Source organism: Saccopteryx leptura, chromosome 1, assembly GCF_036850995.1.
Source record: "Saccopteryx leptura isolate mSacLep1 chromosome 1, mSacLep1_pri_phased_curated, whole genome shotgun sequence".
Taxonomy (NCBI): Eukaryota; Metazoa; Chordata; class Mammalia; order Chiroptera; family Emballonuridae; genus Saccopteryx; species Saccopteryx leptura.
Window position 1 is genome coordinate 97,629,213 of NC_089503.1, and position 15,940 is coordinate 97,645,152.

Here is a 15,940-nt window from a genome sequence, read left to right on the forward strand (position 1 = left end):
TTAAATCATAAAATTTCAGACAATTGAATTTTTAAAATGAGCGGAGGACCTCAAAAGACACCTCTCCAAAGAGGACATACAAATGGCCAACAGATTCATGAAAAAATGTTCAACATCACTAATCATCAGAGAAATGCAAATCAAAACCACAATGAGGTATCACCTCATGCCTGTCAGAATGGCTTCATCAATAAATCAACAAACAACAAGTGTTGGTGAGGATGTGAAGAAAAGGGAACCTTTGTGCACTATTAGTGAAATTTTAAATTGGTGCAGTCACTATAGAAAACAGTACGGAGATTCCTCAAAAAATTAAAATTAGAACTATTACATGACTCATGATTTCCAATTCCAGGGATTTATCTGAAAAAAATCCAAAACATGAATTCTAAAAAATATATGCACCCCTGTGTTCACTGAAGCATTCTAAGTGTCCACCAATAGATGGTTAGATAAAGATGTGATACAAACACACACACACACACACAGTGGGACAAAAGTAGGTTTACAGTTGTGAGTACACAAAACAGTTGATTCTTGTATTCTTTATTATTGTATTATTTATTATTATTAACCTTTTACTCGTGTGTGTGTGTGTGTGTGTGTGTGTGTGTGTAATGAAAAATAATGAAATCGTGCCATTTGAAACAGCAGGAATGGACCTAGAGGCTGTTATGCTCAGTGAAATAAGTCAGACAGAAAAAGACAAATACCATATAATTTCACTGCTATATGGAATCTAAATAAACAAATGAACAAACAAAACAGAAACAGACTCATAGATACAGAGAACAAATTGATGGATGCCAGATGGGAGGGAGATTGGAGGGATGAGTAAAAAAGGTAAAGGGATTAAGAAGTACAAATTGGTAATTATAAAAACAGTCATGAGGATGTAAGGTACAGACCAGGGAATATAGTCAATACTATTGTAATCACTATGTATGGCGTCAGGGGAGTGCTAGACTTATTGCAGTAATCACTTCATAAGTTACATAAACGTCTAACCACTATGGTGTACACCTGAAACTAATGTAATATTGAATGCCAACTGTAATTGAAAAATAAAAAAGATTGAAAAAAATAAAACTGCATTAAAACCTTGGGAAAATATATACGTATGTCTAATTTTATATGTTCAAAAATGGAAATTTATTGCTTGCGTTAACTATCACCAAGTTAAAAAAAAAGTTCAAATATGCATCGTTAATCATCAGAGAAATGCAAATTTAAATCACAGTGAGATATCACCTCACACCTGCCAGAATAGCTTTCATCAGTAAAGCAACACAAGGCCCTGGCCAATTGGGTCAGTGGATAGAGCATCAGCCCGGCATATGGATGTCTCTGGTTCGATTCTCAGGCAGGTCACACACAAAAGAAGTGACCATCTGCTCCCCCCACCGCTTCCCCTTCTCTCCCTCTTCCCCTCCCGCAGCCAGTGGCTCAACTGGTTTGAGCATTGGCCCTGGACACTGAGGATAGCTCAGTTGACTCAAGCATTGGCTCCAGTCAAGGGTTGCCAGGTGGATCCCTGGTCAGTGTACACGCAAAAATCTGTCTCACTACCTCCCTTCCTCTCACTTAAAATAAAATAAAATAATAAATCAACAAACAAATGTTGGCAAGGGTGTGGAGAGGGAATCCTCATGCATTGTTGGTGGGAATGTAAATCGGCACAACTACTGTTGGAAGGCAGTAAGGAGTTATCTCAAAAAAATTAAAAATGGAACTGCCTTTTGACCCAGCTATCCCACTTCTGGGAATATATCATAACTAACCTGAAACACTCATTCCAAAGAATATAGGCACCTCCATGTTCATTGCAACATTATTTACAATAGCCAAGATCTGGAAACAGACCGACTGCCCACTAGTAAATGAGTGGATAAAAAAGCTGTGGTACATTTACACAATGGAATAATACACAGCCGTATAAAAAGAAGAAAATCTTACCTTGTGTGACAGCATGGGTGGACCTGGAGCTCATTATGCTAAGTGAAATAAGCCAGGCAGAGAAAGACAAATACCATATGATTTCACTCATATGTGAAATCAAATAAACAAAATGCACTAACAAGCAAAATAGAGACAGATTCATAGATATAGAGAGCAGGCTGACGGCTTTGTGGGGTGTGGGACACTGGGCAAGGGAGGTGGAGGGATAGAGCAAAAAGGTTAAAAAAAAACAACCAAAACTCATGGACAATAGTGTGGTGATTGCCAGGAGAGGGAGAGGTGGAGAGAGTATGGGGGGATAAATGGTGTTGGACAAAGATTTGACTCGAGGGGAGGGGTGAACACATAATAGGGTGTACAGAGATGCAATGTAGAATTGGGCTCCTGAAACCTGTATAATTATGTTAACTAGCGTCACCCTAATAAATTCGATTTTTTAAAAAAACATTTTAAAAAATGTAATTTGGCACAGGTACCCTGTGAATGAGAGACAGATGATCAGCCTCCCTGTGGTCCATTTCTTTCAAGGAACAGGAGCCCTGGGAGAGTAGGAGGGGCCCACCTGGCCAAGGCAAGAGAGTATGCCTGTAGTTGTCTTGGTAGAGATGAGAGTTCTGAAGCGTGACTGTACTCCACTTCAACCCCACACAACTGGGGCTGCCATGAAGACAGAGTGTGCAGGAAAAGCTTGGCCAGCTAAGGGTTTGGCATCCAGAACTTGTATCTGCTGTGAGAATGAACAGAACCAGCAGTAGAAAAGACTTCAAGTTAGACAGAAAGGAGAACTTCCTCTTGTGAAAGAGCATGGAATACCAGATAATGTGAGATTTATTGGGAAGATCCAAAAGAATGGGAAGGGGTACTCCTGAACACTGGTGTGCTGGGGTGGGAGTGGGGGAAAGGCGATGAAACATTCTCCACTGCCCAGTGTGTGTCAGCGGTAGGTCTTCCTCGCGGAATAAGCCTCTCTCCCACACTTGCTCTTTCTCAGTCCCTCTCCTGATGGAGTAAAAACCTAAGGCTTTGCCACCAGCCTCTCCACCTCTCCTCTCTCCATTCCATAAGCCCTTTTTATCCCAGTTTTTCTTTTCAGTGACCCCCACATCCTCCCTGAATAGTGGGGGCCTCAGAAATCTGTCCCCCTAGCATTTCTACATCTTAAGAGAGAGTGAGGCCCCAATTAGCAGCCTCCCATTGTGATAAGGTACCAAAGAATGAAAAAATTAATAATATTTTAGGAGAAAGAGTTAGGTTTCTTGCCCTCTTTTCTCTGTAAAGAGTAAGGGGAGAGGAATGTGGGAGTTTCCTGGCTTGCAGAGACATACTGTGTAGGAAACCCCCCTTTTTACTAGGAAGCTTAAAGGGCATTTTAAAATTTAGGCTAAACATACAGAGAGATTTTGTAAATATGATTTTTTTCACACCAGGTCAGGACTGCCGATGGCGTTGTATTGTAAATGAGGAGGGGAAAGAGGACTTGGATTCCCTCCCTTCCCCCACACCTGTGAGAAAAAAGGTAAATAGCTAGCCAGGTGGGGGGGGGATTAAGCAGGCCCTTTCCTCTCCCCTCTTTCCTTCTTTAATGGGTCATTCACAAGCACTGATCCCCTGACACCATGTAGACTCCCCCTCTCATCCTGAAGGCATATAGTTAATGTATATACCTCTAGATAAAGGGATGGCAGATGATCACTAAAAGATTTGGGAATGTCTTTTAATATATAAAACAACATTTTTCACTATTGTGTTACCTTATAAGTTTTAATATGTGGGAATGTTTTTTATGAATCCTATAGACAGATGTTATAAGCTTGATAATGATTATGTCATGCCCCCCCCTCCTTTTTCCACCAACCTGTGTGTGATCAAGGATGTATAGCCTGCCTCAGGGCTATATTCGAGACTGCACGATTTGGGTCAGATATACCCCGTGTTTGTCATATGCAGCTGGCTTATTAATAAATCTCCTCCTTTTAATAAAACTCCTTAAAAATTCATTTGAACTTGGTGTCTCTACATAAACCCAGCGGAATGGTACTTTACAACACCATCATTGTCAGTTCTGAGGCAAAAGACCTTTCACCTCAGACTGAACCCAGTGTAGACACCAGACCTCCCCCATCTCAGGGGACAAGGGCCATTTCACTTTAGGCCTGTGACAAAATCACTATCAGACTCTAAGGGCAGGGTTCACACCTGTCTATTCAGCACAGGGCTTGGCACAGAGTCAGCCTCCAAAGCCATTAGCTGAACAAGGGAACACCTTCTAAAAGAGACCTCAGCCTTCTTAGAGGCTCAAGGGAAGAACCAGGCCCTTCCCACCCCCCTCTAAAGGGGAGCTCAGCAGAAAGAGTTGCTCCAAAGAGACTAGCTGCTTTCGAGTGACTGGAGACAGGAGTGAGCCCTGGCTAGGGGTACAAAGAGAACTATGCCTTCCAGGACTAGTAGCTTAACCTCAGCCAAAGGGCCCCTTGCAAGTGAGTGACCCACTGTCGGCTCAGACCTGTCTCCCTCCCTCCCTCCCCCAGCTCACCCCATTTCTGAAATTGAGCTCTGGAATAATGTTTTCCCACTGCTCCCTGCTCAACCAGCATCCTCAGGCAGTTCGTGGATAGAGGGATCCTCACTGTTCCACCCTCAGGAGTCATTATGCTCCATCCCCCAAACTCATCTCACTTGCTGATGAAAATTCTCCTTGCCACCACCCCTCAAGTCTGCATGGGGACCTAGCAAGCTCACTGTGGTCCACGTGGTATCTCTGCCCAAATTAGAAAACCATGCCTCTGTTTCTGGGTGGATGCAGGCCCCCAGGGTGCACGCCTGGTGGGAAGAGCATGAGCTTAGATTCCAGCCCCACCTGCCAGTTGACCAAGTGTTCTTGCAGTGCACAGCTCTGTGCAAGAACCTGCACACATCCACCAGCACACACAGCAGCCCTGTCTGACGGACTTCAGAGAGTGCACCCGTGAATGGGCCCGATGGACCCGCAAGTCTTAACCCTACACTTTACAAGTGAGGAAGTAGAGATCCAAAAGGGCAGGGTAATTTATCCACAGTCACTCACCAAGCTGGTGTCCGACCCAAGGCCAAAGATCCAGGCGTCCTGACTCCCAGTCTAGTGCTTGTCCCTTGCCCTGCTGTACCCAAACCACCCTCTAAGAACAGATGGCAAAGCCAGGACACCAGGTCCTGCCCCTGAAAGCAGTGCCTGGGGAAGCCTCTTGCACTCAGGAGAAGTGGCAACCTCACCCCAATTTCTGTCTAGATATAAAATTGACATAAAACTCTCTGAACTGTGTATCACCTAACCCTTGGCTACTGTGGGACAGAAATACAGACCTCCCCCTTTATTGTCAACCAGCACAGGTCAACATGTCTGTCTTGGCCTGGACACTCCTGGAGTTTCTTGCTTGGGAATTCCTGAATATATAGGTACTCAGATGACTTTTAATTTTGACGATGGAGAGGCAACGGTGATGGAGGAGGACAGGAGAAAGGGGGAGGGAGGGGAAGGGAATGGGCAGGAAGAGAAGCAAGGGGGCATTCCCTGGAATCCTAATTTTGTTGTCCAGGTTTCCCAGTTGCAGATAACACCGCTGAGCTCTGCTTCCCGGAACAGGTGGTGAAGATACAGACACACACTAGTGTGTGTCTACCTTCTGGGTGGTGTCTGCAATACAGTGTAACTCAGAGCTTTTTGGTTTTGAGTCCTGGCTTTGCCGTTTGGGGCTGTGAAATTACAGGCCAGTGTCTTAACTTCTTTGTGCTTCAGTTTCCTCCTCATTACAACAAACACGACTTCATAGTTTTATGACGATTATGAGAGTGAATACAGCAGGTACTCAGTAAACATTGGCTGTAACTATATTATTGCTGTTTCTTGATAACTTGTCCTGGCCCTATTTTCTTATAGAAGGTGGGGGAGAGAGGGCACTGTCCAGGCAACCCAGCACAGTTTTCAACTCATTATTCCAATTGTCAGAGCTGAGATGAACTGCCTTGAGAAGTAGTGACCTCCCTGCCACCAGGAACAAGCAAGCAGAATCCAGATGAGCATTTGGCATTAATGTGGTAGAAGTGAATGGGAGTGGGGGATCTCTTCCAAAGTCTCTTCCAGACCCAAGGGACTGTGAATATATGAATAAAGCCACACCGCCCAGCAGCCACACACCCACCTGGGCACAGCTTTGCCCACAAATAGGGATACACATACAAGGGCACACTCTCAACTCTGGGTTTGGGGAGGAGTATTTTAAACCAGGCAAGCCAGCAGCCCTCCCCCGCCCCTCCCCCAGCACCCAGCCAATTCCTGTGTACACAGAGGCATCCAGGTGGCAAGCAGGAGCTTAGAGGCAGGCACCAGCAGGGTTTCAAGTAACCTGTTTTCTACCACTCCCAGGTGTCTTTTTATGGGCACCAACTGCCAGCCCCCACCCCTTGCTGCACCCTAACTCTAAGGTGGGGTTAGGACAGGGATCAGGACTAGGGCGAGGTAGTAGTGGCTGGTTTTACCTCTGATATAGGTGAGCTGATAGGAAACCCCAGGCAGTCCTGGGAGCCCTGGCCTCTACAGCAGGGGTCCCCAAACTTTTTACACAGGGGGCCAGTTCACTGTCCCTCAGACCGTTGGAGGGCCGGACTATAAAAAAAAACTATGAACAAATCCCTATGCACACTTCACATATCTTATTTTAAAGTAAAAAAACAAAACGGGAACAAATACAATATTTAAAATAAAGAACAAGTAAATTTAAATCAACAAACTGACCAGTATTTCAATGGGAACTATGCTCCTCTCACTGACCACCAATGAAAGAGGTGCCCCTTCCGGAAGTGCGGTGGGGCGGATAAATAGCCTCAGGGGGCCGCATGCGGCCCGCGGGCCATAGTTTGGGGACCCCTGCTCTACAGGATGCTGTGAGAGGTAAGAACTTCCCCATCGCAGATGAGATGGAGTAGGACTTTGTAGAAGGTTCAGAAGCACCACCTCTAACTAAAGGTCAAACTCAGCTCCACCTCTAGGGTTTGGATAAGAAGAGAGATTTGGAAAATCCCTGTGGCTGAAACTATTTCTGCTTTTGTCTTCTCCAGCCTCCCACACCACCTCACACAGCCCTCCACACCACACAGCCCCCCCTCCCATAGGCCCTCCCACCCCGAACTTCCATTAGCCGTTCAGTGGAGAGAACCGGGTGCCGCTAACCAGAGCAGCATCATAGTCAAACCTTCCCATCAGCCTAAGATGAGTTATTCCATATTGTTTCTCTTCACAGCAGCTGTGACAGCAGTTCTTCCTTCCTAACAATATTGGTTTGACCCTGCATTAGAAAGGGCCCCTAAGTGCCACCATCTTTGCTGGGAGAGGAGACCACACACACACTGGGTGGTAGGGTAGGAGGGGAGGTAGGCCAGCCTGGAATGAACCCTTGGCTGTGAATTCAAAGATGGATGCAAAAATTAGGCAGAGGTGGAGGGACAAAAAGCTGGACTCACAGAGGCAGAACTTTCCCCAGGACAAGTACCTCCAGCATCACACTGCCTGGTTCCCTCAGGGTGCTGTGTGTGTGTGCACGCGCGCGTGTCTCTGCATGTCCCCTCCACCTTTCCTACCAAAACCTGACTACTCTTCCAAATCAAGGCCCTCTTTGTGGCTGAGAAGAAATAGGGAACAGGAAGTGTGGGGTGAAGGATGGGAGGCCACCTTGTGGGAACTTGCTGCATCTGGGCCAGGGCTCCCCAGAATGCAGGTGCAGTGTGCTCCCCTGGGGCCTCCACACTCTCTAAACGTGGAGCAGGGGTCGGGAACCTTTTTGGCTGAGAGAGCTATGAACGCCACATATTTTAAAATGTAATTCTGTGAGAGCCATACAACGACCCATGTATGTTAGGCATTATCCAATAAAAATTTGGTGTTGTCCCAAAGGACAGCTGTGATTGGCTCCAGCCACCTGCAACCATAAACATGAACAGTAGGAAATGAATGGATTGTAATACAGTGTGTCCATAAAGTCATGGTGCATTTTTGACCGGTCACAGGAAAGCAACAAAAGACAATAGAAATGTGAAATCTGCACCAAATAAAAGGAAAACCCTCCCACTTTCTGTAGGATGATGTGGCAGCATGTGCGCATGTACAGATGATGATGTAACACCGTGTATACAGCAGAGCAGCCCACAGCCATGCAAGTCGAGATGTGGACGGTACAGAGGAAAGTTCAGTGTGTTCTGTGGCTCACTAAATTCAAATCTGTGACCAAAGTGCAACGTGAATATCAGCGTGTTTATAACAAAGCGCCACCACATAGGAATAACATTACGTGGTGGGATAAGCAGTTGAAGGAAACCGGTAGTTTGGTGGAGAAACCCCGTTCTGGTAGGCCATCAGTCAGTGACGAGTCTGTAGAGGCTATATGGGATAGCTACCTAAGGAGCTCTAAAAAATCTGTGCATGGGCCCACATCGAACTGCACTGAATAGGTATGAAACTATGAGAGTTTTCCTTTTATCTGGTGCAGATTTCACATTTCTATCATCTTTTGTTGCTTTCCTGTGACCAGTCAAAAGTGCACCATGACTTTACAGACACACTGTACATGAGAATGTTTTATATTTTTAATGTCATTATTTTTTTATTATTAAAGATTTGTCTGCGAGCCAGATGCAGCCATCAAAAGAGCCACATCTGGCTCGTGAACCATAGATTCCTGACCCCTGATGTAGAGGATGGGGCTGACAGGGGCATTGATTGGAGCCTCCTCAACTCCATGACATGGGGCCTCTCTGTCCCACACTCCAGGGAACAAAGAGACATGCTCACCCTTGAAGCCACACCCACTAGGTGGCACCCAGCTATCATGTACCTCCCACCAGAGAGCAGCCCCAGCAGCAAGGAGGCCCTAAGGCAGTGGTCCCCAACCTTTTTTGGGCCATGGACTGGTTTAATGTCAAAAAATATTTTCATGGACCGTCCTTTAGGGTGGGATGGATAAATGTATCACGTGACCGAGACAAGCGTCAAAAATGAGTCTTAGATGGATGTAACAGAGGGAATCTGGTCATTTTTTAACGTTTTTTAAAAATAAAACATCGTTCAGACTTAAATATAAATAAAACGGAAATAATGTAAGTTATTTTTCTTTCTCTGCGGACCGGTACCAAATGGCCCACGGACCGGTACCGGTCCACAGCCCGGGGGTTAGGGACCACTGCTCTAAGGCACCTGGAGGTGGGCTGGGGGACAGCTCCTCGGTTTGGGGAGGAAATAGGAGCAGCATTGCTTATTTCATTCATTCACGTCCATTGAATTTCCAAGGTCTCAGCGCTCAGATGCATGTCTCTCTCATGAAGGTCTAAATGCCCTGCTGGTCCTCAAGAAGCCCACACTCAGAGAGACAGAAGATAGTCACCGGAAAAGTTAATCCATGGTAATCTATGCAAAGGCCAAGTGAGGCGTCCAGCCAGTGCTCTGAGCTCAGGAACAACGTGAAATAAGACACCACAGAACTCTTAAGTGGGGTTATCTTGAGCATTCTGCTCTGGACCAATCAGATGCATAAGAGACATCACTCCTTCCAGTATCAGGCACTGGGCTAGGTCCTGAGCATTCAACTGTGACCAGGTAACACAGACCCTGCCCTCAGAGTGTTCATATCCTACTGAGGGAGAAAGACATCAGGCAGGACACTACACAAATTAAGGGATATTTCAAAATGAATATGAAGCGATAAAAAAAAGAAGCATTTGATTTTTTTTTATTAAACAAAAACATCAGAAAAACAAACGATAAGTCAAAGTAAGTTGTTTGATTATATAAATGAGATACAAACTCCATTATTGTGATTGAGTAGCAAGTGACATATTGGTGGGGGTGAACAGACTTTCATATTCATTTTGAAATATCCCCTAATTTTTATGAGCAGTATAATTAACTGCGTGCTGTCATGAGTGCCCAGGTATATAAAGATTTAGAGGGAAACTTTCCACACATACTCTTGGTCACCTAGTCCCAACTAGGGTTGGAAATGGGGAAGTTTACATTATGAAGAACATGAATCCACTTCCCCCCTCGGTCCAAAGTAGACCTAAGAAACTGTTGCTAACATCCACAGCACAATCAAGGCTCGGTGACTTTTCCTCCAGATAAAATGGGGGGGGGGGGCACACCAACATTTACTGAGTGCTTAGTTCTGTGTGCCAGGCATGGTTCTCAATTTTCACTTCACAGTGTGAAGAGTACGTGAAATCCACTTTACAGACAGGAGGCTGAGGCTCCGGGAGGTAAGGGGGCAGGGCCTTGGTGCCGAGACCCTCCAGGCAGAGCTAGGATTGGAACCCATAACTGCCTGAGTTTCAAACCCCATCTCTCTTCTGCTGTCACATGCTGTCTCCAGGGCCAGGTCTGAATATCCTGCTAAGGGCCAAAGCAGGGAACGCTGGAGGAGAGAAAGAGAAAGAGGAAAGGGCAGTCAGGCTAAGGAGTGCCAGATTGTGGTTCCCGTCATCACCTCCCATTCATCACGGCCAGCCTGTTCCCAGCATCCCCTGACCGATCCACCACATGCTTAACATTCTGCTCAGTTTCCACCCAACTCCAGCTCCAAATGTTTATCAACACATGCTGTCATGTAATCAGCTCCTGGGAAAATACACACCAGGTAATGGATGCTGACAAAAAATGTCAAACAAATGTCCCCTCCCTCCCACCCTCCTGGGCCAGAGCAGCACCCAAGAAGTACCTTTAGCTCTGTTGCCCCTCCAGCCATGGCAGGGGAGGCCCCACACAAGCAGCTGAAACAGGAGGGCCCAGCAGCGTGCCAAGCACGGTGCCGTGGGGGTGGAGCTTCCACCCCTCGTCTCCTCCGCTCCTTGCCGCAGCACTCTAAGGCTGGTCTACTCGCCCATTCTGCAGGTGCAGAAACTAAGGCGCACAGCGATGATGGAGCCAGAGGGAAACAGCAGCAGAAGCAGAAGGAGGGATGATCTCCTCCTGCTCTTCCACCATCAGGCCACCTCCTCCCCGCAGGGCACAGACCTTTGAGGAAAGCTGTCTCATCACCTTTCAAAGTGGTTGCAGCTGAGGCCTAAGGGCCTGGCCTCCATGGCCTTGACAGGACGGGTGTAAGGGGGTTGGCAGCCTGTTCCCCATTTCTGCCCGAGTCAGGTAGGAAACAGGGTGCCGAATGGGTCCTGAAGGCTCAGCACTAAGCAAAGAAAGGGGGGGCTTCACTGCTGTGGGAGAGGAGAGAAGGACTCTGAGGGTGGGGTTCTTGACCCAGACCTTGAAGCCAGCCCAGACAGAGGGGAGAGAGAGTGCGTGGAGTTGGGGAGAGAGCCCAGATGGGACAGGACCCGCACTACCACCCCATGACCTCCAGGCTCTCCCAGGATCAGCTTCTATGGCCTCAGAATCCTAAAGGAACTCATAATTTGTTTTTCTCTCCAACTCAGTCAACTGCTCCTTTCTTCTGATGGGAGTTGTAAATGAGACTTGATGGGATTTCAAATGACGGCAGTTTCCCTTCCTCAGCCTCTAATTCCCATTTCCCAGCCAAAGTTGACTCGAGAAAGGTTTCGATAAGGAATCCAGAATCTAGTACCAGCCCCTGTCCTGGTTCCTGCTTTCTGTTATTAGAGCTGTAAGTGTCAGACAGGCATGGGGCCATGGGACACTGACATGGAGAAGTCAGATCTGGGGTCCAGGCCGTCTCCCAGATGGCGTATTTAACCTCTCTGGTCTCTGCTTTTTCATAATGCCTGCTCTGCCTACCTCCCTCACTAGGGTGCTCTGAAAAAATAGGTTTTAGACCTGAAAGCCCTTTGAAAGATATAAAGCAGCCTGACCTGTGGTGGTGCAGTGGATAAAGTGTCCACCTAGAACACTGAGGTTACCAGTTCGAAACCCTGGCTCACCTGGTCAAGGTACATATGGGAGTTGATGCTTCCTGCTCCTCTCTCCCTCTCTCTCTCTCTCTCTCTTCTCTCTAAAATGAATAAAAATATCTTTTAAAAAATAGTAAAACATATATAGTATATACAGTGTGTCCGTAAAGTCATGGTGCACTTTTGACTGGTCACAGGAAAGCAACAAAAGATGATAGAAATGTGAAATCTGCACCAAATAAAAGGAAAACCCTCCCACTTTCTGTAGGATGATGTGGCAGCATGTGCGCATGCGCAGTTGATGACATAACACCATGTATACAGCGGAGCAGCCCATGGCCATGCCAGTCCAGATGTGGACGGTACAGAGGAAAGTTCAGTGTGTTCTGTGGCTCACTAAATTCGAATCCGTGACCAAAGTGCAACGTGAATATCGGCGCGTTTATAATGAAGCGCCACCACATAGGAATAACATTACTCGGTGAGATAAGCAGTTGAAGGAAACCGGTAGTTTGGTGGAGGAACCCCATTCTGGTAGACCATCAGTCAGTGACGAGTCTGTAGAGGCTATACGGGATAGCTACCTAAGGAGCCCTAAAAAATCTGTGCGTGAGCCCACATCGAACTGCACTGAATAGGTATGAAACTGGGAGAGTTTTCCTTTTATTTGTGCAGATTTCACATTTCTATCATCTTTTGTTGCTTTCCTGTGATGGTTCAAAAGTGCACAATGACTTTACGGACACACTATATATATGTAAGTGCAACTGAGAGCAAATTGTGGCATTCTGTGCATCCATGAGAGTGAGCTTGTTGGTGTGCAAGGAAGTATACGTACCAGTTTCATGAAAGGATGGAGTTCTCATGTTTGCACCTGCTTTCAAAAGAACATATGGGTCAGTGTATATGTATTTATATTGGCACATGTGCACACCTTTGATTATTTTAATAAAATATCAGATTAAAATATAATAATATAATAATCTTATGTGCCAGGCATTTGATTAAACACCTAATACAGGGATGAGGGCCAGCTTGGGTGTACAGGCATCTATATAAGGCTGTAAGTAACAGGATGTGTGCCCATTAATCTCATGCAGGTAGCAGGAAATCTCTCCATGTGCTTGTCTGAGTTTGAATGGAAGTGTGAACATAAATGTCAGTGAATCTGTGTGCACGTGTTTGCAAATGGATGCACACTCACCTCCATGTACCCGAGCTGACTGGTGTCATTGTTCATTATTTATCAGCTGCCTGGGATGCCCTGAGTTCACTGCCATGAAGCTGTCAAGTTCACACACTTATTGTGGTGACAGCAGCATGTTTGGGAGGGCGGGAGGCCACTCTGCTCTCTAGAGCTACGGTTTGTGCCAGGCTACAGGGCCTCTGCCAGAGGAAGATATAGATTGACTATACCAGGCTTGGAGCCACAGAATCACTCAGCAGATGAACCAGGCTCAAGGGACCCTGGGAGCAGGTCAGACAGAGCTGGTACCTTCAGGCCCAGAGGACATGGCCATAACAGGCTAAACCTGGTGCCGGCCCAGGAACATGATCTCAGCACAGCAGGGGTAGGGGATGCTGCATGGCCAATTGTGAAACATCCTGGCCTCCCTGCTGTGCTCAGAATTAAGTCCAAATCCCCTAACAATGCGCAAGGCCCACACAGCCTGGGCACACACCTCCCCAGTCCCCTTCCTCTCCCTCTCCTCTTGGTACTACACCAGCCAAACTGAACTACTCTTAGTTTTTGATACAAAAAGCCTCCTGGGCCTTCTTGCTGCTTTTCCCTCTGCCTGATTTCTCTACATGAAATCCCTGGCTAAATGGTCCTCCTCCTTCAGGGCTCAGTTCACCACTGCAGGAATGCTTCCCTGACCCTTCTTTACCTCCTAGATTAGAAGGTCCCAACACACAGGAAGTTCCTATTGGCACCTATATTTCCCTATCTTCCCACTCTTTTTCCCCATTAGACTTTGGCCCTAGGAAAAAAGGAAGCATGTCTCAGTAGTTTGTGGCTTTATTTCAATGCCTGGCATGGTATCTGGTCAAATATTTGGCGTATGAATTATTGTTAAAAGCCTGTTGTGGCCCTGGCCGGTTTGCTCAGTGATAGAGCACCAACCTGGTATGTGGATGTTCCGGGTTAGATTCCCTGTCAGGGCACACAGGAGAAATGACCATCTGTTTCTCTACCCCTCCTCCTCCCCCTCCCCTTTCTCTCTCTCTCTCTCTCTCTCTCTCTCTCCCCCCCCCCCCCCACAGCCATGGCTCAGTTGGTTATCGGCCCAGGTGCTAAGGATGGCTCCCTGGAGTCTCCGCCTCAGGCACTAAAAATAGCTCTGTTGGGAGCATGGCCCAGGATGGGCAGATCATTGGCCCCAGATGGGGGTTGCCGGGTGGATCCCAGTCAGGGCTCATAGGGGAGTCTGTCTCTCTATCTCCCCTCCTCTACTTGGAAAAAAAAAAAACTCTCCATGTCTAAATCATGGTGTGTATCTAAACAGGTTCTTGGTCTCTCAGATCTCAAGGCTAAAGGGAACCACCCCTTCTCCTACTCCCACTCCTCAGTGCCACCCCACCAACAGTAATCATCATCCCCAACATGTAAAGATGGGAGAGTTTACAAAGTACTTTTACAAAGGTCCTGGACGTCATAAACACCATTTACAAATGAGGAAACTAAGGCACCGAGAGGTTAAAGTGGCTTGTGAATCGGTGACCAGTCCAGTTTGGTTTCCCAGAACTTTTCTAGTTTCAGTACTGAAAGTCCATGTCCTGGGAAGCCTCAGTCCCAAGCATACCAGGACAGTTGGTCATCTTTCTTGCCCACATTTAGTAATGGCAGATCGGGACACAAACCTTGGACTCTTGCTTTCAAATCACATGCTCTCTGCTTGTTCAACTTCCTCCTGAGGTTCCTCAAAATTCAGTGACCTGCTTGGGCATTGTGTACCTTTTGGATGTCACCTCCAAGCCACCGGTCACCCTTCTAAAGCACCTGTACCCAGAAGCATGTGCTGGGCACTCATAATAACCTAAATTAAATATAATTCAGAGGCTCATTTCTAGAGAAAAAGCACTTTACACAATATAGAAAAAAATTAAAGCTATTATTACAGTAACTTCATAATGATGTTAAAGGAAATTTTAAAATAAAAAACATTTACTCACAAATGGTTTACATCTCTCCGTGTTACTTTCACTTTATAGGAGCATATTTTCCCACAGAACTGCAATGCAATGTCTATATACCATGCTTGTTCTTCTTTCCACTTCACATTGTAGAGATGGGTTTAGGTTTTCCTCTTTCTGGATTCTCCCCATCACTAACATCCTTAATGAGCCTGGGTCACAGGGGTCTGGGCTCAGGACTGCCTGCTCCTGAAGGACCCCCTCCTCAGCGGGAACTGCTAACACAGGGTCCCAGTTAGACTTCTGCAGGTTGCCACAAAAACACTGTCCTTGTGCATATGTGCCGTTTGCAGGGCAGGGGGACATTGCTTTCATCAGCTCCTAAGAAGATCTGAAGCCCGAAGAAGTTACTGAAGAGTCACAGACCCCTAGAGAAGAACATGCAGGCTGCTCTCTATGCTCTGAGGCTGGCTTCCTTTATTGGGCTTGGGCTGACCCAGGAATTCTGTTCTCTCTTACAATAAATTCCATTTCTTGGTATCCATAAGGACCTCAAAAAAATAAATAAATAAATCAGGTCCCTCTAGATAAGTAGTCCACCCTGACAATTACTCTGACCACAACACTCCATCCTGGACCTAAAGGCACCATCAAATGGAAAAGAGTGTGGGAAGGAGGTCGAGTGTCTTCCTCCTCTTTCTCAGTCCTTTTCCCTTTTACCTCTTTCTACACTGAGCATGCTCCAGGCCCTACCCAGCCGTACCCTACCTCATGGTTTCAGCTTCCTGGTCCCTGCACTGGCTCCTCAGTGAAGATGAAACCCTCTTCTCATGACCACTATTGAATTTTAAGTATTGCCACCTTATGTCAGGAATAGTCCCTCCAGTCAAGCCCAGAAGTTCTTAGGATTTTGGATGTGATGATTCACAGGAATGTCTTGAGGGTTACTGACCAGAGGCAAGACAGA

The 15,940-nt window shown here is 46.5% G+C and overlaps 1 long non-coding RNA gene across 1 annotated transcript; it reads right to left on the reverse strand.

Annotated features, from left to right (window-relative positions):
* Window positions 1–9,060: 9,060 nt before the first annotated feature.
* On the reverse strand, window positions 9,061–11,933 carry LOC136396994 (uncharacterized). Its single transcript, XR_010749834.1, has 3 exons — window positions 11,869–11,933; window positions 11,015–11,187; window positions 9,061–10,391 (listed from the first exon to the last, which is right to left on the reverse strand). It is a non-coding gene; the product is annotated as an uncharacterized lncRNA (long non-coding RNA).
* Window positions 11,934–15,940: the final 4,007 nt, after the last annotated feature.